At 39.2% G+C, this 27,672-nt stretch overlaps 1 protein-coding gene and 1 long non-coding RNA gene across 17 annotated transcripts in view; one reads left to right on the forward strand and one right to left on the reverse strand.

Annotated features, from left to right (window-relative positions):
• The window catches only part of LOC129659067 (uncharacterized), an 89,597-nt gene extending 86,275 nt beyond the window's left edge, over positions 1-3,322 (forward strand). The window contains exon 3 of the long non-coding RNA XR_008717776.1: positions 885-3,322. This is a non-coding gene — a long non-coding RNA (uncharacterized LOC129659067). The remainder of the gene's footprint in view (positions 1-884) is intronic.
• A 20,878-nt stretch (positions 3,323-24,200) lies between these two features.
• The window catches only part of LOC129659063 (platelet glycoprotein 4), a 376,463-nt gene continuing 372,991 nt past the window's right edge, over positions 24,201-27,672 (reverse strand). For 15 of the 16 annotated variants that reach the window (XM_055590131.1, XM_055590124.1, XM_055590123.1 and 12 more), the window contains one exon: positions 24,201-25,139. The gene's annotated coding sequence lies outside the window, so the exon portion shown is untranslated. The other variant, XM_055590120.1, reaches the window with a different exon arrangement.

The raw sequence follows: 27,672 nt of genomic DNA on the forward strand, positions 1-27,672 counted from the left end.
CATGCACCGTTGAAGCCTAGCTTGGAGAATTTTGAGCATTACTTTGTTAGCATGTGAAATGAGTGCAACTGTGCCGTAGTTTGAACATTCTTTGGCATTGCCTTTCTTTGAGATTGAAATGAAAACTGGTCTTCTCCAGTTCTGTGGCCACTGCTGAGTTTTCAACATTTGCTGGCATATTCAGTGCAGCACTTTCACAGTATCATCTTTTAGGATTTGAAATAGCTCAAGTGGAACTCCATCACCTCCACTAACTTTGTTTGTAGTGCTGCTTCCTAGGGCCCACTTGACTTTGCATTCCAGGATGTTGGCTCTATGTGCATGATCACACCATCGTGGTTATCCGGGTCATGCAGATCTTTTTTGTATAGTTCTTCTGTGTATTCCTGCCACCTCTTCTTAATATCTTCTGCTTCTGTTAGGTCCCTACCATTTATTTCCTTTTTGTGCCCATCTTTGCATGAAATGTTCCCTTGGTTTCTCTAATTTTCTTGAAGAAATCTCTAGTCTTTGATATTCTGTTGTTTTCCTCTATTTCGGCTTTCTTATTTCTCCTTGCTATTCTTTGAAACTCTGCATTCAGATGTATGTATCTTTCCTCTTCTTTCCATTCTTCCCTCAGCACTTTATATTCCTTTACAGATTAAGAGTATTACAATGATTTTTCTTTTAAGACCAGGAAATAAATTGTGTGAAGCAAGCAAAATAGCAACATCCAACAGTATTTTTGAAAAATTCACTTTGTATTTGTAATCATTATTTTTTTAATTTCCTTTAAAAAACTGTTTTTTAATTTTTACAATGTTGTGTTGGTTTCTGCTATACAGCAACATGAATCAGTCATATTTATACTTACCTTGCCTTCCTCTATCCCATTCCTGCAGGTCATCACAGACACCAGACCAGGCTCCCTGTGCTACACAGCAACTTCCACCAGCCATCTGTCTGACACCTGATAGTATATATTTGTTGATTGTACTTTTTCATTCATCCCATTCACTTCATTCCCCACTTTGTCCTTAAGTCCATTCTGTACATCTCTGTCTCTATTCCTTCCCTGCAGATAGATTCATCAGTGCCATTTTTCTAGATTCTTCTTATTTTTCTACATGTCTTGCTGAGTGTGCTAAGAAAGAAATCTCCTAGCTGCTTGTTATGTGGGCCTTTTCTTGGGCTTTTGTTTGCAGTGGTGAACCTGGAGGAATGATGTAACGTCTCACTCCTGCCCCTAAACCATAAGAGGTGTTGTTTACTGCTTGCTGTGAAAGTGATGGATCCCTGAAACTCAGTCTTCCTGAGCTACATTATAATCTCACAATGTGCCCAACATCCATTTGAGCTTGTTGGATCTCCCGTGTGAGACTTGAGGTCCAGGGGAACTGACGTGCTTTTTACTGAACTATAATAGAATCTTTTGTCTTTGATCCAGGGGTATCATGTGTCGTTTGCCAGCATCCATGTACAGTTTAGATTAATTTACTATTTTGTAACTAGGGTAAATTCAAATCCAGGATAAAACAGTTACAATGTGGTAATAATGAACTTTCAGTGCTTTCCATATTAATTTGAATAATCTTTCCAGGGCTACTAATTTTGACAGAGGAGAAGTATGAGTTATAAGACAATCAACTCACAGATATTATAACCTACCAAAGTTACAAGGTCTTAATTAACATTTGAGCGCTTACTCTATATATTCACTGTGGAAAGAACTAAAGTTCTTTAACTTGTTTAATGCATTAACTTGTTTAATCCTCAAAACCACTCTATGATGGAGATGTGAGTACCTTCATTTTACAGATGAGGAAACTAAGATATGGAGGGCTTAATTAATTTTTATAAGGTCACACAGTAAGTGATGGGCCTGGAATTCAAACCCCAGGCACCAGAAGCAAATTTCTCTCTATGATATTTAAAGAAAGGAGATAAAGGAATTTTAAATTTATTCATAATAGAAACAAGAACAGCTGTCACAAAACATAAAAACCAAATTGAAGAAGGATTTTTTAAATATTAAGAACCTGAGTTTGCAAATGTTTACCCTTAAAAAGAAAAGCAAATCTGAATGTCATTGTCCAACAAGTATAAGTAAAATCTGGGAAGAGAGTAAATAAATGAGTTTGGGCCCCACCAATTCAAGATATGGTTAATACTTCTTAATCATTCAGATAGCAGAGCAGTCCCATTCAGATGTTAACATGGATCTCTAACCCCCAAAGTCAGGGTTCTTGTTTGTGTGGCAAAGCAGTTCAGTCAGTTGAAGAGAATCTATTTTGTATAGCCCCAGTTTTGTATCATATATATTTTACATAGCTGTAATGTGTGTGCTAGTCACTCAGAAGCATGAGACTCTTTGCAAGCCCTTGGACTGCCATGCTTCTCCATCCAGGCTTCTCCATCCATGGGATTCTGCAGGCAAGAATACTGGAGTGGGTAGCCTTGCCTTCCGCCAGGTGATCTTCCCAATGCAGGGATCAAACCCAGGTCTCCCACATTGCAGGCAGATTCTTTACCATCTGAGCCACCAGGGAAGTAATGTGTTAGTGTATTTCTACTGTTCCAGGAAACTATCATGTTAACCAAGCTACTAAAAAAGATTACTCACGATACAAAGATCTGTAAAACTTAAGGACCTTCTGCTGCAGGAATCACCAAACCATGAAACATAGGCCAGTACTACTCCACTCTCTGTTTTATAAATAATTGTTTCTTGGAACACAACCATACGCAATTGTTGGGTATTGTCTATAATTGCTTTTGTGCTCCAGGGACAGAACTGAGTAGGGGCAACTGCTGCAGAGGCTGTATGACCTGCAAAGCCTGCAGTATTTCCTGTCTGGGCCTTTATAGAAAAAGTTTTTAGATTCCTATTTCAGTGCCTTAAACACATTTTCATCAATGACAAATATGTTTTGTTTTTAGTTTTTATTGGAATATAGTTGACTTAAAATGTTATGTTAGCTTCTGCTATACAACAAAGTGAATCAGTTATACATATACCTACTCTTTTTTAGATTATTTTCCTATATGGGACATTATAAAATATTGAGTATAATTCTCTGCTATACAGGTGGTCCTTATTGGTTATCTGTTTTATATATAGTAGTGTGTATCTGTCAATCCCAGTCTCCCAATTTATCCCTCCACCAACTTACCCGTTGGAAACCATAAGTTTGTTTTCTTCACCTTTAAGTCTTATTCCTTTTTTTTGTAGATATTAATAAGTTCATTTGTATCCTTTTCTAGATTCCACATATTAACAATATCATATGTTGTTTAAATATCTTATTCAGCATGTATATAAAAGTGAGTTTGAAACATGCTTCTTTATGTTTAGAAGTGAACTCCTTATTGCCAAATTCAGACTGAAATTGAAGAAAGTGGAGAAAACCACTAGACCATTCAGGTATGACCTAAATCAAATCCTGTATGACTATACAGTGGAAGTGAGAAATAGATTTAAGGGACTAGATCTGATAGATAGAGTGCCTGATGAACTATGGATGGAGGTTCATGACACTGTACAGGAGACAGGAATCAAGACCATCCCCAAGAAAAAGAAATATAAAAAGGCAAAACAGCTGTCTAAGGAGGCCTTACAAATAGCTGTGAAAAGATGGGAAGTGAAAAGCAAAGCAAAAAAAGGAAAGATTTACCTATTTGACTGCAGAGTTCCAAAGAATAGCAAGGAGAGATGAGAAAGCCTTCCTCAGTGATCAATGCAAAGAAATAGAGGAAAACAATAGAATGAGAAAGACTAGGGATCTCTTCAAGAAAATTAGAGATACCAAGGGAACGTTTCATGCAAAGATGGGTTCGATAAAGGACAGAAATGGTAGGGACTTAACAGAAGCAGAAGATATTAAGAAGAGGTGGCAAGAATACACAGAAGAACTGTACAAAAAAGATCTTCATGACCAAGATAATCATGATAGTGTGGTCACTCACCTAGAGCCAGACATCCTGGAATGTGAAATCAGGTGGGCCTTAGGAAGCATCACTATGAAGAAAGCTAGTGGAGGTGATGGAATTCCAGTTGAGTTATTTCAAATCCTGAAAGATGGTGCTGTGAAAGTGCTGCACTCAATATGCCAGCAAATTTGGAAAACTCAGCAGTGGCCACAGGACTAGAAAAGGTCAGTTTTCATTCCAATCCCAAAGAAAGGCAATGCCAAAGAATGCTCAAACTACCACACAATTGCACTCATCTCACACGCTAGCACAGTAATGCTCAAAATACTCCAAGCCAGGCTTCAGCAATACATGAACTGAGAACTTCCAGATGTTCAAGCTGGTTTTAGAAAAGGCAGAGGAGCCAGAGATCAAATTGCCAACATCCACTGGATCATTGAAAAAGCACGGGGTTCCAGAAAAACATCTATTTCTGCTTTCTTGACTATGCCAAAGCCTTTGACTGTGCAGATCACAATAAACTGTGGAAAATTCTGAAAGAGATGGGAATACCAGACCACCTGACCTGCCACTTGAGAAACCTGTATGCAGGTCAGGAAGCAACAGTTAGAACTGGACATGGAACAACAGACTGGTTCCAAATACGAAAAGGAGGACATCAAGGCTGTATATTGTCACCCTGCTTATTTAACTTCTATGCAGAGTACATCATGAGAAATGCTGGGCTGGAAGAAGCACAAGCTGGAATCAAGATTGCTGAAAGAAATACAAATAACCTCAGATATGCAGATGACACCACTGTTATGGCAGAAAGTGAAGAGGAACTAAAAAGCCTCTTGATGAAGGTGAAAGAGGAGAGTGAAAAAGTTGGCTTAAAACTCAACATTCAGAAAACTAAGATCATGGCACCCTGTCCCATCACTTCATGGCAAATAGATGGAAAAACAGTACAAACAGTGTCAGACTTTTTTTGGGGGGGCTCCAAAATCACTTCAGATGATGACTGCAGCCATGAAATTAAAAGACGCTTACTCCTTGGAAGGAAAGTTATGACCAACCTAGACAGCATATTAAAAAGCAGAGACATTACTTTGCCACCAAAGGTCCGTCTAGTCAAGGCTATGATTTTTCCAGTGGTCATGTATGGATGTGAGAGTTGGACTATAAGGAAAGCTGAGCACTGAAGAATTGATGCTTTCATACTGTAGTGTTAGAGAAGACTCTTGAGAGTCCCTTGGACTGCAAGGAGATCCAAGCACTCCATCCTAAAGAAGATCAGTCTTGGGTGTTCATTGGAAGGACTGATGTTGAAGCTGAAACTCCAATACTTTGGCTACCTGATGGGAAGAGCTGACTCATTGGAAAAGTCCCTGATGCTGGGAAAGATTGAAGGCTGGGGGAGAAGGGATGACAGAGGATGAGATGGTTGGATGGCCTCACCAACTGGATGGACATGGGTTTGGGTAGACTCTGGGTGTTGATGATGAACAGGGAGGCCTGGCATGCTGCGGTTCATGGGATCACAAAGAGTCAGACACGACTGAGCGACTGAACTGAACTGAACTCTATTATTACTATACTGAACTTTTTTTATTTCTATAATGTGACAGTTTCAACTGATGACCATAAATGTTTATTCCATTTAATGATGTCAGTGGTTAAAGCCAGACATCAAGTTGCTCATTTATAGTTATGTTTAGGGATTTTTTCTTCCCCTAGGGTTACATGAATTTTCTCACTTATCTTTTCTCATGATAGACTTTTGCTAACTGTTCATGGCCTTTGGTCTACACAGATCTTGAACTATCTATTTCTTTTTCTCAACTAGCTTAAGTCTTTCTCAACCAATTGATTTTGGGCAACTACTATCAAATAGATGTTCAAAGAAACTTATGTACCATCTGGGCCTTATACAGCATATGGTACTTGTAGGTTTTTTTTTTTTTTTAGCAAATCTGTTGAATATTTTCTTCATATTTTGCATGCTAAATTATTTCCAATAAACAAACACATTTTTTGATTCTAACATAAAAACAATAAAGTTGTGTAAAGAATTACCTTGATGCAACAGTGTCTTCCAAGAACATGTCTAGGCACTCTCCCAGTGGTCTTCAAACTAAAAAATTCCCAAACTTTAGATGGTTGAGTAGTATAGTTTTAAAATTAATATAAAAATGCTCAGTGAGAAATTAGGGGAGAGAGATGTGCTAGGTTTACAAACAAGAAAGGATGCACGCAGGATGAAAGCCTCATGTACATGAATCCTGAGGCATATGCTTGAGGAGCAAGTGAGTCTGAAATACTGGAAGTGCTTGGGGTCGAATTCTACCCTTTTATTGTTGTATTGGAGAGACACAGGGACAAGTATGGCCATAGCTGTAGACAACTAGTGACCTGATGGACAGCTTAGTTTTTGTTTTTTACTTGTTAGTGACAGCGGACAAATGGGACACCTCTGTGTGTGCGTGCATACTAAGACGCTTCAGTCGTGTCCAACCCTTTGCGACCCTATGCACTATAACCTGCCACGCTCCTCTCTTCAGGCAAGAATACTGGAGTGGTTGTCATGTCCTCCCCAGGGGATCTTCTTGACCCAAGTATCGAACCTGGGTCTCCTGCATTGCAGGCAGATTCTTTACCACTGAATCACCAGGGAAGCCCAGGATACCTCTTTCAGATCAGATCAGATCAGATTAGTCGGTCAGTCGTGTCCGACTCTTTGCGACCCCATGAATCGCAGCACGCCAGGCCTCCCTGTCCATCACCAACTCCTGGAGTTCACTCAGACTCACATCCATCGAGTCAGTGATGCCATCCAGCCATTTGATCCTCTATCATCCCCTTCTCCTCCTGCCCTCAATCCCTCCCAGCATCAGAGTCTTTTCCAATGAGTCAACTCTTTACATGAGGTGGCCAAAGTACTGGAGTTTCAGCTTTAGCATCATTCCTTCCAAAGAAATCCCAGGGCTGATCTCCTTCAGAATGGACTGGTTGGATCTCCTTGCAATCCAAAGGACTCTCAAGAGTCTTCTCCAACACCACAGTTCAAAAGCATCAATTCTTCGGCGCCCAGCCTTCTTCACAGTCCAACTCTCACATCCATACTTGACGACTGGAAAAAACATAGCCTTGACTAGACGGACCTTTGTTGGCAAAGTAATGTCTCTGCTTTTGAATATGCTGTCTAGGTTGGTCATAACTTTCCTTCCAAGGAGTAAGCGTCTTTTAATTTCATGGCTGCAGTCACCATCTGAAGTGATTTTGGAGCCCCAAAAAATAAAGTCTGACACTGTTTCCCTGTCTATTTCCCATTAAGTTGATGGGACCAGATGCCATGATCTTCGTTTTCTGAATGTTGAGCTTTAAGCCAACTTTTTCACTCTCCTCTTTCACCTTCATCAAGAGGCTTTTTAGTTCCTCTTCACTTTCTGCCATAACGGTGGTGTCATCTGCATATCTGAGCTTATTTGTATTTCTTCCAGCAATCTTGATTCCAGCTTGTGCTTCTTCCAGCCCAGCGTTTCTCGTGATGTACTCTGCATATAAGTTAAATAAGCAGAGTGACAATATACAGCCTTGACGTACACCTTTTCGTATTTGGAACCAGTCTGTTGTTCCATGTCCAGTTCTAACTGTTGCTTCCTGACCTGTATACAGGTTTCTCAAGAGGCAGATCAGGTGGTCTGGTATTCCCATCTCTTTCAGAATTTTCCACAGTTTATTGTGATCCACACAGTCAAAGGCTTTGGCATAGTCAATAAAGCAGAAATAGATGTTTTTCTGGAACTCCTGTGCGTTTTCAATGATCCAGTGGATGTTGGCAATTTGATCTCTGGTTCCTCTGTCTTTTCTAAAACCAGTTTGAACATCTGGAAGTTCACGGTTCACATATTGCTGAAGCCTGGCTTGGAGAATTTTGAGCATTACTTTACTAGCATGTGAGATGAGTGCAATTGTGCAGTAGTTTGAGCATTCTTTGGCATTGCCTTTTTTGAGATCAGAATGAAAACTGACCTTTTCCAGTCCTGTGACCACTGCTAAGTTTTCCAAATTTGCTGGCATATTGAGTGCAGCACTTTCACAGCATCGTCTTTCAGGATTTGGAATAGTTCAACTGGAATTCCATCACCTCCACTAGCTTTGTTCATAGTGATGCTTCCTAAGGCCCACTTGACTTCACATTCCAGGGTGTCTGGCTCTAGGTGAGCGATCACACCATTATTATTATCTGGGTCGTGAAGATCTTTTTTGTACAGTTCTTCTGTGTACTCTTGCCACCTCTTCTTAATATCTTCTGCTTCTGTTAGGTCTGTACCATTTCTATCCTTTATTGAGCCCATCTTTGCATGAAATGTTCCCTTGGTATCTCTGATTTTCTTGAAGAGATCTCTAGTCTTTCCCATTCTGTTTTCCTCTATTTCTTTGCATTGATCACTGAGGAAGGCTTTCTTATCTCTTCTTGCTATTCTTTGGAACTCTGCATTCAGATGCTTATATCTTTCCTTTTCTCCTTTGCTTTTCACTTCTCTTCTTTTCACAGCTATTTGTAAGGCCTCCTCAGACAGCCATTTTGCTTTTTTGCATTTCTTTTCCATGGGGATGGTCTTGATCCCTGTCTCCTGTACAATGTCACAAACTTCATTCCATAGTTCATCAGGCACTCTATCAGATCTAATCCCTTAAATCTATTTCTCACTTCCACTGTATAATCATAAAGGATTTGATTTAGGTCATACCTGAATGGTCTAGTGGTTTTCCCTACTTTCTTCAATTTCAGTCTGAATTTGGCAATAAGAAGTTCATGATCTGAGCCACAGTCAGCTCCTGGTCTTGTTTTTGTTGACTGTATAGAGCTTCTCCATCTTTGGCTGCAAAGAATATAATCAGTCTGAATTAGTGTTGACCGTCTGGTGATGTCCATGTGTAGAGTCTTCTCTTGTGTTGTTAGAAGAGGGTGTTTGCTATGACCAGTGTGTTTTCTTGGCAAAACTCTATTAGTCTTTGCCCTGCTTCATTCTGTATTCCAATGCCAAATTTGCCTGTTACTCCAGGTGTTTCTTGACTTCCTACTTTTCATTCCAGTCCCCTATAATGAAAAGGACATCTTTTTTGGGTGTTAGTTCTAAAAGGTCTGTAGGTCTTTATAGAACTGTTCAACTTCAGCTTCTTCATCGTTATTGGTTGGGGCATAGACTTGGATTACTGTGATATTGAATGGTTTGCCTTGGAAACGAACAGAGATCATTCTGTCGTTTTTTAGATCGCATCCAAGTACTGCATTTTGGACTCTTTTGTTGACCATGATGGCTACTCCATTTCTTCTAAGGGATTCCTGCCCGCAGTAGTAGATACAATGGTCATCTGAATTAAATTCACCCATTCCAGTCCATTTTAGTTCGCTGATTCCTAGAATGTCGACGTTCACTCTTGCCATCTCCTGTTTGACCACTTCCAATCTGCCTTGATTCATGGACCTAACATTCCGGTCCTATGCAGTATTGTTCTTTACAGCATAGGACCTTGCTTCTATCACCAGTCACATCCACAACTGGGTATTGTTTTTGCTTTGGCTCCATCCCTTCATTCTTTCTGGAGTTATTTCTCCACTGATCTCCAGTAGCATACTGGGCACCTACCGACCTGGGGAGTTCCTCTTTCAGTATCCTATCATTTTGCCTTTTCATACTGTTCACTGTTGATCGTCTTAGCAGCTTTCAAATGTGCAATACAGTATTACTAACTAGAGTCATCATGTCGTACACGTTCAAGGCTTATTTTATAACTGAAGGTTCATACTTTTTGACTTCCTTTCCTGACTTCACCTGTGCCCACCCCTTGCCTCTGGCAACCACCAATGTATTTTCTGTATTTATGAGCTTGATTTTTTTTTCTTTTGGATTCTGTATATGAATGAGATCATACCATGTTTGTCTTTCTCTCTTTGACTTACTTCAATTAGCACAATGCTCTCAGGGTTTGTTCATGTCATCACAAATGGCAATATGTCACTTTTTATGACGTAATAATATTCCATTGTGTTTGTCTATCTATCACAATTTCTCTGTCCTTCCATTCCTCAGTGAACACTTGAGTTGTTTCCAGATCTTGGCTTTCATCAGTAATGCTGCAGCAATATGGGGAATGCATATATCTTTCAAAATTAGTGTTTATGTTTTCTTCAAAAAATGCCCAGATGTAGAATTCCTGAATCTTATGATATTTTTAATTTTTTGAAGAACTTCTGCTGTTTTTCCATGTTGTGTGCTCCAATTTACATTCCCAACAACAGTGCACAAGGGTTTCCTTTTCTCCATATCAACACTTGCTATTTCTTGTCTTTTTAATGGCAGCCATTCTAATAAGTGTGCAGTGGTATCTCATTGTGGTTGTGATTTGCAGTTCAATTACCTGTTAGGCCATTTGTATATATTTATTTGAAAAATACCTATTCAGATCTTCTTTCAATTGTTTAACCAGATTGTTTTTTTTTTCTATTCGTTAAGAATTTTTTATTCTTTATGTATTTCACATATTAGCCTCTTATCAAATACATGATTTACAAATATTTTCTCCTATTCTATAGTTAGTCTTTTTATTTTATTGGTTTACTTTACTCTGCTGAAACTTCTGAATTTGATGTAGACCTATTTGTTTTCCTATTGTTGCAAAATTTGAAAAAAAAATTAAGATTGTTGTCAAAGAGCTTACTGCATATGTTTTTTTGCAAGAGTTGTATGATTCCAGGCCTAACATTCAAGTCTTCAGTGCATTTTGTGTTAATTTTTGTGTATGGTATAAGATGGTGGTCCAGTGTCAGTTATTTACATGTGGCTGTCCAGTTTTTGCACCAACATTTTTGAAGAGATTATTCTTTCCCTGTTATGTATTTACTTTGTTGTAAATTATCGACCATATATGCATAGGTTTATTGCTGCAGTCTCTAGTCTGTTCCATTAATATGTATCTGTTTTTATGCTAATAACATCCTATTTTGCTTTGTAATATAGTTTGGAATCAGGGTGTATGATGCCTCCAGCTTTGTTCTTCTTTCTCAAAATTGTTCAAAATTCAGAATTTTTATGGTTCGACAGAAGTTACAATATTTCAGGTATACAGCAAAAGATTTAAGCACACACACATATTATTTTTCAGATTCATTGCCATTGTAAGTTATTATAAGATATTGAATATAGTTCCCTGTGCTATAGAGTAGGTACTTTTTGTTAATTTTATGTATAGCATCATGTATCTATTAATCCCAGATTCCCAGTTTATTCCTCCCCTCTTTCTCCTTTGGTAACCATAAGTTGTTTTTTTCTCTGTGAGTCTATATTACAATTCTCTTTCTCTGACTTACTTCTCTTAGTATGATAATCTCTAGGTCCATCTATGTGGCTGCAAATGGAATTATTTCACTCTTTTTGTATGCCTGATTATATATTCTGGTATAAATTGTGCACATTTATATTATCTAGTGTGATCATAGTTTTATGCCCTTTTGGCCTGCAAAGACAAGTGTTCTAGACGTGTGCCTTGGATGGCACTTGCAAAAATCAGGGCTCCAGAAAAGGAAAATAGTTCTTTTCTGAAGGATACTGGTGAGGTATAGTGAGGCAGAATGAGAGCACAGAGATGGTATTTGCCAGCTTATGTTCCACAGCCCTCTAGATAAATGCTAATCCTGAAGTCTGTCCCTGAGATCAAAGCTCCAGATCAGGCAGAGAGGTCTCTTCAATAGAAAGAATAGGAGTTTTTCAATCTGTTGAATATGCAATGTCATTGGCATGGCAGTCTGCCAGGAGCTGTCAGTTCAAATGTTATAGTCACATGAGAGAAACAAAAACCACTGGCCTCTAGAGCCAGGCAATCAAGAGCTATCCCCTGGGAAGCACTCTCCAAATCCAGAGCACCAGATGTAAAATTCAAATCACCAAATCTGTGTAAAGTCTCCCTCTGAGAAACTTTGCCAACAAAAGTCCATCTAGTCAAAGCTATGGTTTTTTCCAGTGGTTATGTATGGATGTGAGAGTTGGACTATAAAGAAAGCTGAGCGCCGAAGAATTGATGCTTTTGAACTGTGGTGTTGGAGAAGACTCTTGAGAGTCCCTTGGACTGCCGGGGATCCAACCAATCCATCCTAAAGGAAATCAGTCCTGAATATTCATTGGAAGGACTGATGCTGAAGCTGAAACTCCAATACTTTGGCCACTTGATGCAAAGAACTGACTTATTGGAAAAGATTCTGATGCTGTGAAAGATTGAAAGTGGGAGGAGAAGGGGACGACAGAGGTTGGATGGCATCACCAACTCAATGGACATGAGTTTGAGTAAGCTCCGGGAGTTGGTGATAGACAGGGAAGCCTGGTGTGCTGCGGTCCATGGGGTCGCAAAGAGTCGGACATGACTGAGTGACTGAACTGAACTGAGAGATACTGGTTCTCCATAGCACTGCGGAGGGAGAATGTGCAATTGGCACCCGCTGGCTGGAGTGAGGCAGAGGGGGAGCATAGCATGGTGTCCAAGGTGGGGCAGGGGAGGTGGCTGCTGCTTGCTAGAACAAGGCAGAACAAGAGTGTGAAGATGGTGTTGCAACCCTCTCTCCCCAGCAGGTCTGTGTTTGTGTGAAATGAGATGCCTGCCACACAGTCTGACATTTTAAGGTTAGCAATTGAGCCTCTTACATATGCATTCTGGGAGCGTCTTGTTCTGCTGCTTTTGTACCTGGCCCTGGGGCAGGTGAATCTGCACATGTGAGCCCTTTAAGAGTCATTTCTCAGTTTGTTATACCTTTGTGGGTCTTGTGGATGCAAGACCCATTGACTTAGAAAGCTGTATGTTCAGGGGGCTCATTGCTCAGCTGTAGATCTTAAAACTTAGGGTGCCCAAATGTAAAGTCATATTCTTTGCTCCTTAGGAAGCAGCTGTGAGTTTTACATTTCTTCCTGAATGTTGATAGCTGTGCTAGGTGTTGGGTTTATGGCAAAATTATGTCTCAGCCTGTGCTACCTACTTATTGTTGGATTTTTCTCATTTGCTCTATGTATCAGTTAAGTTTAGTCACTCAGTCATTTCTGACTCTTTGTGAACCCATGGACTGCAGCACACCAGGCTTCCATGCCCATCATCAACTCCCAGGGCTTGCTCAAACTCATGTTCATTGAGTGGATGATACCATCCACCCATCTCATTCTCTGCTGTCCCCTTCTCCTCCTGCCTTCAATCTTTCCCAGAATCACAGTCTTTTCCAAGAAATCAGTTCTTCATATTAGGTGGCCAAACTACTGGAGCTTCAGCATCAATCTTTCCAATGAATATTCAGGATGGATTTCTTTAGGATTGACTGGTTTGATATCCTTGCAGTCCAAAGGACTCTCAAGAGGCTTATCCAACACCACAGTTCAAAAGCATCAGTTCTTCGGCACTCAGCTTTCTTTATGGTCCAACTCTCACATTCATATGTAACTCCTGGAAAAACCATAGCTTTGACTAGATGGACCTTTTCTCTGCCTTTTAATATGCTGTCTAGGTTGATCATAGCTTTTCTTCCAAGGAGCAAACATCTTTTAAATTTCATGGCTGCAGTCACCATCTGAAGTGACTTTGGAGCCCCCCAAAAATAAAATCTCTCACTATTTCCATTGTTTCCCCACCTATTTGCCATGAAGTAATGGGACCAGATGCCATGATCTTCATGTTTTGAATGTTGAGTTTTAAGCCAGCTTTTTCACTCTATTCTTTCACTTTCATCAAGAGGCTCTTTATTTCCTCTTCGTTTTCTGTCATAAGGGTGGTGTCATCTGCGTATCTGAGATTATTGATATTTCTCTCAGCAAACTTGATTCCAGCTTGTGCTTCATCCAGCTTGGCATTTCACATGATTTACTCTGCATATAAGTTAAATAAGCAGGGTGACAATATACACCCTTGACGTACTCCTTTCCCATTTTGGAACCAGTCTGTTGTTCCATGTCTAATTCTAACTGTTGCTTCTTGACTTGCATACAGATTTCACAGGAGGCAGGTAAGGTGATCTGGTATTCCCATCAATTGAAGAATTTTCCACAGCTTGTTGTGATCCTCACAGTCAAAACTTCAATGTAGTCAACAAATCAGAAGTAGATGTTTTTCTGGTATTCTCTTGCTTTTTCGATGATCCACTGGATGTTGGCAATTTGATCTCTGGTTCCTCTGCCTTTTCTAAATTCAACTTGAACATCTGGAAGTTCACGGTTCACGTACTGTTGAAGCCTGGCTTAGAGAATTTTGAGCATTACTTTACTAGCGTGTGAGATTTGAGTGCAACTGTACAGTAGTTTGAGCATTCTTTGGCATTGCCTTTCTTTGGGATTGGAATGAAAACTGACCTTTTCCAGGCCTGTGGCCACAACTGAGTTTTCCAAATTTGTGGGCATATTGAGTGCAACACTTTCACAGTGTCATCTTTAGGGTTTGAAATAGCTCACCTGGAAATTCCATCACCTCCACTAACTTTGTTTGTAGTCATGCTTCCGAAGACCCACTTGACTTCACATTCCAGGATGTCTGGGTCTAGTGCATGATCACACCATCATGGTTATCTGGGTCATTAAGGTCTTTTTTGTATAGTTTTTCTGTGTATTCTTGCCACCTCTTCTTTATCTGTTCTACTTCTGTTAGGTCCATACCATTTCTGCTCTTTTTTGAGCCCATCTTTGCATGAAAATTTCCCTTGGTATTTCTAATTTTCTCTAAGAGATCTCTGATCTTTCCCATTCTATTGTTTTCCTCTGTTTCTTTGCACTAATCCCTTAGGAAGTCTGCCTTATCTCTCTTGCTATTGTTTGGAATTCTGCAATCAAATGGGTATATCTATCTTTTTCTTCTTTGTCTTTAGTTTTTCTTTTCTCAGCTATTTGTAAGGCCTCCTTAGACAACCATTTTGCCTTTTTGCATTTCTTTTTCTTGGGTATGGTTTTCATCCCTGCCTCCTGTACAATGTCATGAACTCCATCCATAGTTCTTCAGCGACTCTATCAGATCCAATCCCTTGAATCTATTTGTCACTTCCACTGTATAATTGTAAGGGAATTGATTTAGGTCATACCTGAATGGTCTAGTGGTTTCCCCTTCTTTCTTCTATAAGTCTGAATTTTGCAATAAGAAATTTATGATCTGATCCATAGTCAGCTCCCCATCTTGTTTTTACTGACTGTATAGAGCTTCTCCATCTTTGGCTGCAAAGAATATAATCAATCTGATTTAAGTACTAGCCATCTGGTGATGTCCATGTGTCAAGTCTTCTTTTGTGTTGTTAGAAGAGTGTGTTTGCTATGACTGGTGCGTTCTCTTGGCATAACTGTTAGCCTTTGCCCCGCTTCATTTTGTACTCCAAGGCCTAACTTGTCTGTTGCTCCAGGTATCTCTTGACTTCCTCTGTTTGCATTTCAGTCCCCTATGATGAAAAGGACATCTTTCTTGGGTGTTAGTTCTAGGAGGTCTTGTAGGTCTTCATAGAACTGTTGAACTTCAATTTCTTCAGCATCACTAGTTGGGATATAGACTTGAATTACTGAGATATTGAATAGCTTGCCTTGGTAATGAACAGAGATCATTCTGTCATTTTTGAGACTGCACCCAATTACTGCATATCAGACTGTTTTGTTGACTATGAGGGCTACTCCATTTCTTTAAGGGATTCTTGCCCACAGTAGTAGGTACAATGGTTATCTGAATTAAATTTGCCTATTCCAGTCCATTTTAATTCTCTGATTCCTAAAATCTTGATGTTCACTCTTGTCATCTCTTGTTTGACCTCTTCCAGTTTGCCTTGATTCATGAACCTAACATTCCAGGTTCCTATGCAATATTGCTCTTTACAGCTTCGGACTTTACCTCCGTCACCAGTCACATCCACAACTGGGACTTGTTTTTGTTTTGTTCCGTCTCTTCATTCTTTCTGAAGTTATTTCTCCACTCTTCTCCAGTAGGATATTGGGCACCTACCAACATGGGAAGTTCATCTTTCCGTGTCCTATCTTTTTGCCTTTTCATACTGTTCATGGAATTCTCAAGGCATGAATACTGAAGTGGTTTGCCATTCCCTTTTCCAGTTGATCACATTTTGTCAGAACTCTCCAACATGACCTGTCTTGGGTGGCCCTGCACGTCATGGCTCATATTTTCACTGAGTTAGACAAGGCTGTGGTCCATGTGATCAGTTTGATTAGTTTCCTGTGAAAAAGTCAGTCACTGTTTCCATTGCTCTATGTATAGGAACTCCATAGCTAGTTTTTAGGTGTTTTGTTTTAAGAGGAAATTCCTCCATATGTAGCTGTAGATATGGCATGTTGTGGAGAAAGTGATTTCAGAATGTTCCTATGTTGCCATCTTCACCTGGAACTGGAGATAAATATTATCAACACAGCAAATATAAATAATATAGCAAAATAACACATTTCAGCAAGAAATTATTTGTAGGAGAAATTTCTAAATCATAGTGACTCAGCTGTCTATCAGTTGGTTACTCCACTCATACCCCCTACTTATACTTATGTAAGCTTACTACCTGTATGATGGTTTCAGGGCTGCAGCGGGAAGACAATGAGGGAGGGACTATGCCAAAGCCCTTGACTGTGTGGATCACAATAGACTGTGGAAAATTCTGAAAGAGATGGGAATACCAGACCACCTGACCTGCCACTTGAGAAACCTATATGCAGGTCAGGAAGCAACAGTTAGAACTGGACATGGAACAACAGACTGGTTCCAAATAAGAAAAGGAGTATGTCAAGGCTGTGTATTGTCACCCTGCTTATTTAACTTCTATGCAGAGTACATCATGAGCAATGCTGGGCTGGAAGAAGCACAAGCTGGAATCAAGATTGCTGGGAGAAATATCAATAACCTCAGATATGCAGATGACACCACCCTTATGGCAGAAAGTGAAGAGGAACTCAAAAGCCTCTTGATGAAAGTGAAAGAGAGAGTGAAAAAGTTGGCTTAAAGCTCAACATTCAGAAAACGAAGATCATGGCATCTGGTCCCATCACTTCATGGGAAATAGATGGGAAACAGTGGAAACAGTGTCAGACTTTACTTTTGGGGGCTCCAAAATCACGGCAGATGGTGATTGCAGCCATGAAATTAAGACGCTTACTCTTTGGAAGGAAAGTTATGACCAACCTAGATAGCATATTCAAAAGCAGAGACATTACTTTGCCAACAAAGGTCCGTCTAGTCAAGGCTATGGTTTTTCCAGTGGTCATGTATGAATGTGAGATTTGGACTGTGAAGAAAGCTGAGCGCCGAAGAATTGATGCTTTTGAACTGTGGTATTGGAGAAGACTCTTGAGAGTCCCTTGGACTGCAAGGAGATCCAACCAGTTCATTCTAAAGAGATCAGTCCTGGGTGTTTGTTGGAAAGACTGATGCTAAAGCTGAAACTCCAATACTTTGGCCACCTCATGTGAAGAGTTAACTCATTGGAAAAGACTCTGATGCTGGGAGGGATTGGGGGCAGGAGGAGAAGGGGACGACAGAGAATGAGATGGCTGGATGTTATCACTGACTCGATGGACGTGGGTCTGGGTGAACTCCGGGATTTGGTGATGGACAAGGAGGCCTGGCGTGCTGCAATTCATGGGGTCCCAAAGAGTTGGACATGACTGAGCGACTGAGCTGAACTGAACTGAAAGGAAAAGTTGCTACTTAATAGTCAATACATATACCTCTCACATTCTTATCAGGCCTTTAATTTTAAATGATTATTCAGATATCTTAGTGGAAATATGCAACATTAATGTGTGTTGATATCTCAAACAAGTTCCAGAAAAGAGAAAATTTTTAGAATCTTGCTCTGTAATCTATATCAAAAGCTGTAGATACTTCACACTTTCTCATTAACCATACTTATTTTAAGATGCTTCCTTCAGTTCGTTTCAGTCATACAGTGGTGTCTCACTCTTTACAACCCCATGGAATGTAGCATGCCGGGTTTCCCTGTCAATCACCAACACCCAGAGCTTGCACAAAGTTATATCCATTGAATTGCTGATGCCATTCAACCAACTCCTCCTCTGTCATCCCCTTCTCCTCCTGCCTTCAATCTTTCCCAGTGTCAGGGTCTTTTCCAAGGAGTCAGTTCTTCACATCAGGTGGCCAATCTTATGGGAGCTTCAGCATTAGTCTTTCCAGTGAATATTCAGGACTGATTTCCTTTAGGATTGACTTATTTGATCTCCATGCAATCTAAGAGACTCTCAAGGGTCTTCTCCAACACCACAGTTCAAAAGCATTAATTCTTCAGCTCTCAGCTTTCTTTATGATCCAACTCTCACACCCATACATGACTACTAGCTTTTACTAGATGGAACTTTGTGGGCAAAGTAATGACTCTGCTTTTTAATATGCTATCTAGGTTGGTCATAGCTTTTCAACCAAGGAGCAAGTGTCTTTTAATTTCATGGCTGCAGTCACCATCTGCATTGATTTTGAAACCCAAGGAAATAAAGTCTGTCACTGTCCCCATCTATTTGCAATGAAGTGATGGGACTGGATGCCATGAACTTAGTTTTATGGATATTGAATTTTAAGCCTACTTTTTTCACTCTCCTCTTTCACTTTCATCAAAAGGCTCTTTAATTTGTCTTCAGTTTCTTCCATAAGGCAGGTGTTATCTGCATATCTGAGATTATTGATATTTCTCCCTGCAATCTAGACTCCAGCTTGTGCTTCATCTAGTCCGGCATTTCGAATGATGTACTCTACATATAAGTTAAATGAGCAGGGTGACAATATATAGCCTTGACATACTTCTTTCTGAATTTGGAATCAGTCGATTATTTATGTCCAGTTCTAACTGTTCCTTGTTGACTTGGATACACATTTCTCAGGAGGCTGGTAAGATGGTCTGGTATTCCCATCTGTTTATTATTCACAGCTTGTTGTGATCCATAGAGTCAAAGGCTTTGGTGTAGTCAGTAAAGCAGAAGCAGATGTTTTTCTGGAATTGGCTTGCTTTTTCTGTGATCCAAAGGATGGTGGCAATTTGATCTCTGGTGCCTCTGCCTTTTATAAATCTAGCTTGAACATCTGCAAGTTCTCAATTCACATGGTGTTGATGTCTAGTTTGAAGAATTTGAGCATTACCTTGCTAGAGTGTGAGATGAGTGCAATTGTATGATAATTTGAACACTCTTTTGCATTGTCCTTCTTCGGGATAGGAATGAAAACTGACCTTTTCCAGTCCTGTGGCCACTGCTGAGTTTTCCAAATTTGTGGGCATATTGAGTGCAGCACTTTCACAGCATCATCTTTTAGGATTTGAAATACCTCAGCTGGAAATCCATCTCTTCAACTAGCTTTGTTCATAGTGATGCTTCCTAAGGCCCACTTGACTTCACATTCCATGATATATGACTCTAGATGAGTTATCACAGCATCATGGTTATCTGGGTCCTGAAGATCTTTTTTGTATAGTTCTTCTGTATATTCTTTCCACCTCTTCTTAATATCTGATGCTTCTGTTAGGTCCATACAGTTTCTGTCCTTTTTTGAACCCATCTTTGCATGAAATGTTCCCTTGGTCTCTCTAATTTTCTTGAAGAGATCTCTAGTCTTTCATACTCTGTTGTTTTCCTCTATTTCTTTGCATTGATCGCTGAGGAAGGCTTTCTTATGTCTCATTGCTATTCTTTGGAGCTCTGCATTCAGATGGCTGTATCATTCCTTTTCTTCTTTGCCTTTCACTTCTTTTCTTTTCTCAGTTATTTGTAAGGCCTCCTCAGACAACCATTTTTGCCTTTTGCATTTCTTTTTTGGTGAATGATTTTGGTTACCACCTCCTGTACAATGTCATGAACCTCCATCCATAGTTCTTCAGGCGCTCTGTCTGTCAGGTCTAATCCTTTGAATCTGTTTGTCACTTCTACTGTATAATCATAAGGAATTTGATTTAGGTCATACCTGAATGTTCTAGTGGTTTCCCCTAGTTTCTTCAATTTAAGACTGAATTTTGTAATAAAGAGTTTATGATCGGAGCCACAGTCAGCTCCCAGTCTTGTCTTGCTCAATCTGATTATGGTATTGACCATCTGGTGATGTCCATATGTGGAGTCATGTCTTGTGTTGTTGGAAGAGTGTGTTTGCTATGACTAGTGCATATTCTTGGCAAAACCATCTGAAGATGTTTCCTTAGATGTCTCCAATAACTAAATTATCTTCTTTAATGCTTAGAAAGTGGGGTTTGTAAAACTATCTTCCACTAATTACCTATCCTGTCATATATAGTACCATCTTTCCATAACGACCATACTCCTCACCTGTGTAGACTGAATGTAGTGTTAGGCAGAACAGTAGCTGTAGCCTTGACTTCTGGACCCTAGGTCAGTCCAAGTTCACTTCTCTCCTCCACACTGGCCTTATTTATGCTTCTATTACTGTTTAGACACTCATTCTTTTCCAGAAATAAGCCCTTGTCTTTGTATTCTCCTCCCTTGCTCCTGCTTATCCCTCTCAAGACATCCTCCAGGAGAGAAATCTTTACATGCAGTAAATATGAATATTTGTCATGAATACTGTCAAACAGATCAAAGAAATCCTTCCATAAGATTTAGAGAGTCAAGTTACTATTGCTTCACCCTCTACCCTGCCAAGCTGATTAGCTCTATGACCATCTGAAAATAGCATTTTCAGATTTCACAGAGCAAACAACAAAGCTAAGTGAAATGCTGCTGCTGCTGCTAAGTTGCTTCAGTCATGTCTGACTCTGTGTGAACCCATAGATGGCAGCCCACCAGGCTCCTTTGTCCCTGGGATTCTCCAGGCAAGAATACTGGAGTGGGTTGCCATGTCCTTCTCCAATGCATGCATGCATACTAAGTTGCTTTAGTCGTGTCCGACTCTGTGTGAGGCTACAGACAGCAGCCCACCAGGCTTCTCTGTCCACAGGATTCTCTAGGCAAGAATACTGGAGCGGGTTGTCATTTCCTTCTGCTAAGTGAAATATTTATAGTAGCAGATTGTCAAGCACGATGTCAGACTTTCCTCTCATAGCAGTATGCTTTTATAGCTTCACTCTCTTAAGTCATTCTGTAATAAATCTACCTAATACCAAGAACAAGACAAATAAAACTGTTACACAGGTAGTCTAATTTCACTGTGATTTAATGTGGGCATGTTTACTTCCTTGTGACTAGAAAACACTTTGGTATCCTACCAAACTACAGATTCTGATTCAGTAGGTCTAGGATAGAACCTGAGATTCTGCATTTTTAAGAAGTTCACAGGTGATGCTGAGGCACCTGACCCAGATTTCACACAATGAAATAAACAAGAGTTTAAACCCTTTGTCCTTAGCTATGTCACTCATGAAGCGCTAGTTCCTTCATGAGTGTATAGACTGGAGCATTTCAGAAATATGTGCACATAAGCTTACTAGCATCTGAGAACAGTTGGGAAAAGAGAATAGGAGTTACTATGTAAAAATGTCAGATAGGGTCAACAATAGCTAATATATAGTTATAGTAGTAATATCAAATATCATTCAAATCATACACATTCAAAACTAAATAAATGAAAAGCAAATCATTTTTCTACTAAAGGAAGTTTTTATTTTCACAAATATTTAATAATGCAGCTACCTTTGAGCCAAGAAAGGAAAAAGCAGAGTATGCCTGTATTTTTTTGATGCCAGTATTTGGCACTAATTCATCTTTAGTTCATCAACTCAACTAGCTGTAAATAACGCAGAAAAACAAATATAGGCAATTCTGTTAGTATATGCAGAAAATCATAATGAATAGTGATTAATTAAGTGGAGTGGTTATTTATCATTGTAGGTGACCATGAAGAGGCAGATAGAGAGAAAGCAGCCACAGTGTCTCTAATACATTGAACTTCAACCAGAACACTGAACTGACAGAACACACCTGCAGCAAACTCCAGCTAGAAAGATCCTCTGTAATTCAGACCAGACATTGATAATAGGTTAATAAGATCAACAGCTTATCACACATGTAAAAATCTAACATACAGCTATGTTTCCCCTAAGATGACACCCCCTTTAACCTCTTTTTCTGAGTACTGAAAGATCTACATTTTCTTTTCTTCATGTGCTCGTCAGCAACAGTAAGCCTCAACCCACTTTAGGATGCTACAGATTCTCCAGTTTATGTTAACCCCTTTGCAGATGATACAGATTTTCAAACTTTAAGTTTTAAACACCTGGGTTTTTGGGGTGATTTAACAATGTTAAATAAAAATATGCCTCTTTAAAATATGGGGCAATTTTTCAATGAAAAAAAGCAGACTAATCCATCCATGTGTACAATTATACTTGCTCTGGGGCAATTAAGTCAACATGAAACATACTCCCCAAAGTGCCGAACTCCCACCTCAGCACATGCATGTGGAAGCACACGTACACACATCCAAACTCATTGTCATGTAAAAATAAGTGTCTCCTGGTTTTAAAACAAGGTATTATACTTTCTACTAGGTATTTTTAATGTGTTTCATTTGTCTTTATGTATGGATTGTTTTTCCTTTTGTATATTTAAAGAATTTAAAGAAAATATGGTAAGTAATGATAAAAATTAGAATATAGAGAGTACTATGAGCTCATAAGTCAAAACCTTTCTCTCCGCCTACCAATACAGAAGACATAAGAGGGGCAAGTTCCATTCCTGGGTCAGGAAGACCCTCTGGAGAAGGGCATGGTAACCCACTGCAAGTATTCTTGCCTGGAGAATCCCATGGACAGAGGAGCCTGGCGAGCTACAGTCCATAGGGTTGCAGAGTCAGAAATGACTGAAGCGACGTAGCACACAAATAATATGAGGTGCATTTCTTATTTTTTTTAATTTTTAAAAATTTCATATTTTTAAATATGAAGATTTAAAATCTGTGTCATTGATTGGTTATACAGTTCTATCTACCCTTAGGTGGGTATGTAATTTTTTTATTCAATTCTTCTGAACTATTTCTGCTTTACATCATTCAACCCTATTTAGTTTAAGACTTAAAGAAGTATCCTTTATATTCTTCCTAAATCAACATGTCCACAGGTATCCTAATGTAGTGAAAGTAGACTCAGTATCGGAAGACAGATAGCTAGGATCTCACATGTTAACAGTTTTGCCAAAAGTTTTACTTTCCTTTAGGTTTGATGAATTCGTTAACAAAAGAAACCACTCCTTACTCACAAATAAACAATTTCTATTTTTATGGATAATTATTTGAGTTAATTTCAATATACAGTCATTTAAAAAAAGAAATACAAGCAATGAAGAAGTCACAGCTTATACATCACCAGATTGGGCCTATCTATATCCAGACTTGAGCAGCACTGAGAAGTCCCTCCTTAATCTGGAGCCCCAACAGGAAAAGGGTCCTGGAAAGTACATCCACCCCATGGGTGAGACTTCAGATTGAAGTTTTGGGGTCTCCCATTTATAATCCCAGGCCGGCCACACACAAACTGATAGCAAAATTGCAGTTTCGGTTTTTAACTTTTACAGTGCTGTTTGTTTCACCTCGTGACTCATCAACAATTCTTAGAAACCCTAGGGGGCTCGTAAGCCCTTCAGGGGTTTAGTAGATTCCAAGATCCACTCTCTTTCCCATATAAAATACTGTGTGACTGGCGGGGCTCACAGGCAGGCACGGAATTCAGGCAGTGTCCAGGCAGGTCAGAAACCTGCTCTCCTGCTCCTGAAGCCTGAACTACACTTTGTTCATTTTAATTTCTTTAACACATCCCCATATTTTAGGAGGATACTTTTTCTATTCCCAGGAAATGAAAGGATATTACATCAGTATGTTTTGAATATCTTCAAGATTTTTCCAAAGATCCTTCCAAACTCATGTTATCTCGGTTTGCAGTTATTGTTATTTATTTACCCTGGCAACTGACATGACAAGATTATTTCTGATTTTATCCTATAAAACACAAGGCAGAATGTGGTCCATCGTCCCCTTCTGTGGGGAGCCAAGGACTCGTGGTCTCTGCCATAAGTGAACTTCTGCTTAAGAAAGCAGGACTACCTAGCAATACATCTTCTGGTAAAAAGGAAAGGTCTTTCATAATCTAGAATTTAAGTTCTGTACCTTTAAAGTATGACCAACTATCTTTTTATTTCCTTATCCCCCAACTGGCTCAAAAATTAGTTAAGGAAAAAGTTGTAAAGATTGAATTTAGAAATAATATTTCAAAAGGAAATATTAGGTTCATACAGAAACAAAAATTCAGATAGAACAATTAGAAAACTAGAGTAAATGTTTTATGACACAACAGGAACTAGACAAAGTACAAGATTTTAAGGAACATCTTTTAATGTTCAAAACCAGTCTTTCTGAGGTGACAATGAAAGCAAGAAATTTTACAACAAATCACTATGAATACACATTCTACAGCTAGTGATCTTCCACATAATAATTTCTGTATTATCATTTACATCTCTTAGTACTAGCACAGCATTCTGAAGGTGCCAAGCATAAGTTGTATGCAACTGAGTAGAAAGATGAAAATTTGCTCAGATTTCCAGAATAGCTGTAGAAGATGGAAGATAGCAAAGTTCTCAAACATGTCCAAATGCATAACCATTGACAAAAATATAAGCACATATTGTTATAAATACCATGGTTATAATGCCTTGCTGATGCTGTACAAAGGATTCCGTAGAGGAAAAAAACCTTGAGAAATGTATAATAAATGGTTCATAGGCTAGTCATTTAGTTTACATTTTCAAATATCTTTCAAAATATTTGCTCTTCAGAGGCAATGTACTGACAGTACTGGGTCTGTGTTTTGCGGGGACACTGATGAGGGTAGTGATGTTTTCCTTTTGATGAGGAAGGCTAGTGTTCAGGGTCCAGGATTTGTGTAGAATGACCATCTCTCTGCTGAATTTAGCATTGGGAATAAATCAGTGAATCAGTACCAAGTAAAAATAAGTGGGTCACGCTCAAGCCACATCTGTAGAAACTGAAGTCCATTCCATTGTGAACATGTTGAATTTTTAAAAGTGCTGGTTTTTTGTTCAAAGTGTGGAATTTAATGATGTCTTAATAATCCTTTTGAAATGTGCTGCTGCTTATGGGGGCAGGTGGGAGGGAGTGCCACCAGTTCTTGAACTGTAAGATAAGGTGTGTTTTGCAAAAATAAAGCATGAAAATCTTGACTTTTGTAAGGTGATATTAAGAAAGGTCCTGACATAGCTGGTGCATAAATGTAGAGACTCTTTTACTCCCTGGAAAGAAGAAAGATAAGGTACATATCAGAAATTCATGGGAAAATAGTTAAGACTCAAATTCTATATATTAAAGATGTTGTATTTTCTAGAAATCAGCCCAATTTCTCCAGCTGTAGAGAAAATTTCTCTGATGTGCTTCACGGATAAGGCAGTTATTTTCCCATTCCAGGGTTCATGGAAGGCTCCTTCCCAGCTCTCAAGAGCTGCACGCAGTCAGATAAGGAGGGTCACTCATTAAATCTGCTCTGCATGAGCATTTCCACTCCTTGCTGTCCCTTCAGACCGTCCTCTGTTTAGTGGTGTATGTACTGCTTCTTTTGAAAAGACTACTGGCTTATTCTCTTCGTGATCCATTGAATAAATCCACACCTTCACTCTCCCATCTTTACTTTATTCCCTCTGCACAGCGTCTCCTTATTTTTCAGTTGTTTATAAATCTTCCCAAAGGCATAATTAATTACAATATTCAACATGAGGCCTGTTTAAGGAAATCTATATCTGTGATTCTTCTAAATCTAGTAAATCAAGTAATCAACCTAGAAATTTTTTCTTCTCTATTTGTAAAGATAAAAAGACATACTGTTGTATAAAGAGCAGTTACTTTCCTTGTAACAGTCAGAAGTTTAAGCCAAATCAATACACTTGTTGATAAAGACACTCTGGAAAGTTTTCAGTCTTTTACTTTCAGCTGCATAGCTCTGCTGAATTGCTCAGTTGTGTCCAACTCATTGTGACCACATAGACTCTAGCCCTCCAGGTTCCTCTATCCATGGGGATTCTCCAGGCAAGAATACTGAAGTGGATTGCCATGTCCTCCTCCAGGGGATCTTCCCGACGCAGGAATCAAACCAGGGTCTCCTGCATTGCAGGTGGATTCTTTACCTGCTGAGCTACCAGGGAAGCCCAAGCTACATAGAGACCCAAGATGTTGGACATTCAGGGCTCATTAAGCACTGATGAAATAGGTTATGTAATTTCAATAGAGAATAATACCAAAAAATTTACAACTACTATAGTTCATTTTGAAAAGCTTATCTTCCCACTAGAACAAGTTTTGTTTTAACTTGGCTTTTCAATGGATGATATTTTGGTCTATTATATAAATGGTCATATGAATTACTGTGTTTAAACATAACTTGTTACTGGATTGATGACATGTTTTAAAGGTGATGCCATATTTCCTTTATTATAACATGAATGTATTAGCATTTTGAATACATTATGTCCAAATAGACCATAGGCAGAATTGTTCAGTGTCCTCTTAAGGAAATATATATAGGCAGAAAACATCAGAATAAAAGATCGAGTTGCCTTCCTCAGTCTAAGCTTTCAATCTCACGAACACACACAAAAAAATTGGTCCAAAAAGTCCAGTTTGTTTTTTAAATCTTCAATTTAACTGATTCACACTTTGAAAATAGTTTTATACTGTTAAAATGTACTTTTCTGTAATGTCTCCAAAAAACAGAAGGGATGCTGATAGATCCATGGCTACTGGAAAATCATAAATTTTTATTAGGGATTAGCTGTGAAATTCATGTAAAATAGCATGATTTGAGCACATTAAGGTCAATAATTGTCAGTGGCAGCTCCAGAATTTCTATACAGGGCAGCTTACTGTCAGCAATCTGAAAGTGGAATAAGAAGACTTGTTTTAAAATTGTGATTGATTTTCTTCAGAGCAATTTGCTGCTGTTGTTGTTCACTTGATAAATTATGTCCAACTCTTTGCAACCCCATGAACTGGAGCATGCCAGGCTACCCTGTGCTTCACTATCTACCTGAGTTTGCTCAAACTCATGTCCATTGAATCAGTGATGCCATCTAGCTATCTCATCCTCTGTCACCCTCTTTTCTTCATTCCCTCAATCTTTTCCAGTGAGTTGGCTCTTTGTATCAGGTCGCCAAAGTACTGGAGCTTCAGCATCAGTCCTTGCTTTAATTTAGATTCCATATATATATATATATATATATATATATATATTTTTTTTTTTTTTCCTTGTTCTTCTTCTGGGCTTCCCTGGTAGCTTAGACGGTAAAGAATCTGCCTGCAATGCAGGAGACCCGGGTTCAATCCCTGGGTCAGGAAGGTCCTTTGGAGAAGGGAATGGCAACCCATTCCAGAATTCTGGCCTGGAGAATTCCATAGACACAGAAGCCTGGCGAGCTACAGTTCATGAGGTGGAAAGCCGTAGGATACTACCAAGTGACTTTCACTTCACTTCATTTTTTTTCTTTGATATCCCAGGGAAGGAATGGTGGATAGAACCTATGGGTTAGTGGCCTCCCCTCAGGCCGTACCAATGCCATGTATGATTATTAAAGAAAGGCTTCCATTTAGAGACAATAGGGTCTGGTATACACTCCTCTGTGTACAAGGGGACACGGGTACTAATATTTAAAATACAGAGGCCTGAACCCCCTCTTCAGTTTTGCTAAAACTCATCCATCCATATTTATCTGATTTTTCCTTTAAACTCTAATTATTTGGTTTTAGTGAGTTCAACTTTATTCTATTTTCTTGTACTCA

Source organism: Bubalus kerabau, chromosome 8 (assembly GCF_029407905.1).
Source record: "Bubalus kerabau isolate K-KA32 ecotype Philippines breed swamp buffalo chromosome 8, PCC_UOA_SB_1v2, whole genome shotgun sequence".
Lineage (NCBI taxonomy): Eukaryota > Metazoa > Chordata > Mammalia > Artiodactyla > Bovidae > Bubalus > Bubalus kerabau.